Source organism: Triticum urartu, chromosome 6A (assembly GCF_056163025.1).
Source record: "Triticum urartu cultivar PI428250 chromosome 6A, HENAU_Tu73, whole genome shotgun sequence".
NCBI classification, from domain to species: Eukaryota; Viridiplantae; Streptophyta; class Magnoliopsida; order Poales; family Poaceae; genus Triticum; species Triticum urartu.
Window position 1 is genome coordinate 574,830,286 of NC_141878.1, and position 4,159 is coordinate 574,834,444.

General features: G+C 45.7%; 1 pseudogene across 1 annotated transcript; it reads right to left on the reverse strand.

The window, feature by feature from the left end:
* Positions 1-572: 572 nt before the first annotated feature.
* LOC147966513 (FBD-associated F-box protein At5g60610-like) lies at positions 573-3,745 on the reverse strand (annotated as a pseudogene). The gene is made up of 5 exons (XR_015607788.1): positions 3,576-3,745; positions 2,572-3,484; positions 1,996-2,166; positions 1,726-1,907; positions 573-991 (listed from the first exon to the last, which is right to left on the reverse strand). The product of XR_015607788.1 is annotated as an FBD-associated F-box protein At5g60610-like (transcript).
* Between the last annotated feature and the right edge of the window lie 414 nt (positions 3,746-4,159).

Genomic DNA, 4,159 nt, shown 5'->3' on the forward strand with positions numbered 1-4,159 from the left:
GGATCCGGCGATCCCCGGCCCACCAGCCGCCAGAGAGGAGCTGGCCCTGATCCAGGGCCGAGCCGGCCTGATCTGGCAGTCGGACCTTCCCAGGAGACCCCCACATCGGATCGGGAGGAGGGCTAGCGACAGCTCCAACGACCGACGGCCGCCACAGAGGGCCTGCGTCCGCGGCCACCAGGAGCTGGGGAGGCGGGCGGCGGCGTCTGATGCGGGATGGGGGCGCCTCCAACATCGAGGCGGGTGCGCGGGGAAACCCCGCCGCCGCCTACCGCCGCGCGGGCGGCTGCCGGCGGCGGCGGGGGAGGAGGAGGGGAGGCGGGGGGAAACCGGCGGGCGGCTAGGGTTTTGCCCCCGAGTCGCCCGGAGCGGACACGCGGAGCAAATGGAGCGCTACCACAAGATGAAAAGCACATTTGCAGAAGGCTCCTTTCATGGACCTCAAGAATGCGAAGCTAGAGGCGGTGACAATGACGTTGGGGAACATCGGCTGGAAAAGACCCCCGTACTTCTCGAGCCCAAGATCCACCTCGACTGGAAATCGTAACTTGTATTCTCGAGCACGAACACACTCAATGAACATGGCATGTTTAGAAAGAAGCAGACAATCACATGTTGCATATAATCTTACCACAATCCAGAACAACACTAGACAGGTGCATGAAACATCTTACCACAATTACAGAACCGGTTCAGGCCTGGCACTAAGTTCATGAGATGAGCAAAAGTGCACTAGGACTACCATGACACTTCAAACCTCGACATGTTATAATTTATGACAACATCTAAGCAACAAGCTACACAGAAATACACAAGAGTTCTTATGAATAGGACACTAGTAGACGAAATGCAACAAAACACATAAGAGTTCATAACTTCATATGAATAGGACACTAGTAGACGAAACACAACAACTTCATGGCACTAGATCCGAGGGCCTCAAGTTTGAATAACGGGGATGATCTGATTATATATAGATCGAAATTGAACCCTGCATAAACAACAAAGGACACAATGAGCACATGAAGTCTCGTACCGGAAGGAATGCAGGGAATATTATGAGAAATTTTGTTGGTTGATCTAGCTATCAGAATGCTTGAATTCATACGAACTCTTCGGTTTTAGTCTAGCTAGCCATCAGGGCTTATTCTGAGAACTTCTGGTAATGGGACAGTAATGGAACATGAAACTAAGCAGAAGTTTTAACTTAAATTTGGTAGGAAGCATTTTGGGTAGCAGTTACACGAAACAGCTATAGAGCAGGGTGTCAAACTGTCCCATTCGAATAAAATAATGTACACTTCAGATTTCTGCCTTCGGTACTACCTACATTACCTAATCAAGCATTCAGTTGAGGAAATTAATGCTTTCTGTTGCTGCGCTAACTGATAATTAAGCTCCCTACTCTTGTGCGTTGCTAACATGGGCATTCTGCTGCATGTAGCTACCAAGCACATGTTGCAGCTCTAGTTGTTTAGCCAATGTTACCGTTGGGTTCCATCCACACCTATGGTGATGACAAGAAGCATCAATGCCACCATTAAACGTGCAACATTGTGGTTCCCAAGTATAGTACGGTGTCATGGTGGGCTACAAGGACGTAAAAATTGGTGTGGGTATATCGTCCTACTCTGCTTGGGGCTAAGATTTTTTTATCCAAGTATGTTAATGTATTGGTTGGCGACTGAAAGATAATAATGATGAAGAATGATGATGGCAACTTACATGCGAACTTCAACCTCAATTTTCTCGTAAGGCACTCCATGGGCACATAGAATCTTTAAAATACGTCGAACTATCACATCTTCCGGCGCACAACATATAATTTTGACTACCTTGAGATGTGGTGATAGCAACGACTGTTCCTTTAAGTTACAACTTTCATCAGTTTTGCTCAAATGATAATCCTGTAGCAAACAAAATATTTTGCTTAAGTCAACAAAAGGTAAATGGTAACTTCAAAGACAAGCTATCTTACTTCGAGAATATATATACCTCAGAACTTTCAAGATCAAGCTGAAGCGTAAGTATCTCTAGAATTGGTGAGTGCTGGAGAAAGTAAATCAATCCAGTAAAATCATCACCGACACACCATTCATTGAGCAACAATGTTTTTAACTTACTAAACACAGGGCGCCATTTCAAATCCATTCTGAAAATAGATAACTGGAGATAAAAGGAAGAAGGTTAAACCACAATTCAAGATCTGAATTCAGAAGTACAAGCTCCTTTTTTAGATACGGAAGTACATGCTTTGAAAACTTTCTGATGGCTCTCTTTTTGTATAGCAATTAATAGTTAGCATATACCACGATTTGTAACCCAAGCTGTACTATAATCTCAATCCTACATATATGAATAGTACACATGACTAAATTATCCAGTAGCGGTATGCATAGTAACAAATGTGTTCAAGAAACATCAAGATTCAAGCATGTGAATTCTGGAAAACATGCAACACATGTAAGGAACATGCTTGATAAGATTCTATTGACAAATATCTTCATGCAGACATACATGGAATCTAGCGGATGTCAAACGACAATAGGAGGTGGCGAAAAGGGAGCATACCCGTGTCGGATCATATATTTTCAACTTCAAATTTGTAGCACCCGACAAACTTTCCAGAGCCACGGGATAGTTGGTTCCACCAGGTTGAGCATCACATCCCTCACATGATGGATTACCACAGTAACACAGTTCCTCCTCACACCCTTCTCCAAGCTTTACAGATGTTGTTACAAGTGATGGCATGCTATCAAGCAAAGGAGCCCAACCCCAAAGTGGAGCTAGTCTGAAGCCAATGAGATTTGGGGTGGAAATACGAATGCGGTCATCAATACAAAAACCCCCACCATTAATTTTAAGATGTCGTAATGTTTGGGACAGGATATTCGCATAGATGTCACAACTTATCATCTCTAACACCTCTAGCACCTTACAACTCGAAAAATCGAGGGAGCATCCCTCAAAGTGCATGCCATCGAGATGTAACCTCTTCAGGTGCTATGAGATGAGAGTAGTGTCGATTACCCGCCAGGGAAAACAAATTTTAAGCACTTGAACTTGACACGATAGAGCATACCAGAGCCACAACTTCATTTGTTGGAATGCCTCGTCGTCCCATTCGGGGTAATCAGCCGCAGTCTCCACACAATCCGAACTGATGTCACATACATTTAGAGGAGTTGGGTCGCGAAGGCGAAGAAACTTGTTCACAAATGTGTTGGAGCCACTAACGACATCGTAGCTATCGGGGTCATCGATTCGTAGGGCGGGCACAGACTTCCAGAGTGTGCTCCAACGCTTACCGAGAACGCATGTCCACACAGAGTCGCGGGAAGGCAGGAACGACATAAGATAGCTGAGAAGATCATTTGGGAGGGCCTCGAGGCGGTCCTCTCCACTGGTGAGAGTCGTTTCCATGGTTTCCTCATCATTAAGCCTCTCAGACATTATGTCGAACATGTTGCCTACGCCGAAGCTGTAGAGTTGTTAGACACGGTGAGCTGGTCAGTGAGACCAGTCACATGGAGAAGATAGACAATAATCACGATCTCACTGGATTAGCTCACCTGCAGCCGCCGCTAGATGACCTGTGTGCTTCTCTACCTCCTCCTCCTCCTAGACGGTGCTCAGTTCTCCAAGCAGCACAAGAGGGGACTCTTCTCTCATGCCTTCTCGCTCATAACTTGGTGGGACAGGAAAACAAAGAATGTCGAAGGAAGGGACAAAGAGAAAGTGATGGGTGTTTGATGGATGTGGGTGGGTCTTATAGAAAAGAACTTCTATTTAATACCGGAAGGGTCTCCAAGGACCCAAAAAGCCACTTTAGTAATAACTTTGGCACAATGTGAGAGCGGGCGAACCGAAAGTGGCGACAAACAGTCTAGATTATCTTTGCATTCACTGTATCACGGGATATGTGCCATCCTCTCTTCCAGAGAGAGCCAAAGTAGAAAATACAACACCGAATACACGTCATGGTTTATAACTGATAGATGGGTGGGACCATCACATTATGTCATAGGCGTGTTAATGAATGCCGAGGTGAAGGACATAGGCTCCAAGGCTTGATGGTACTTATCAGTTTTACCATGTGAGCATAATGGAGGCACTGCACCAACCTGGTTCTATCTCATGTGACCGAGCGCGTTTC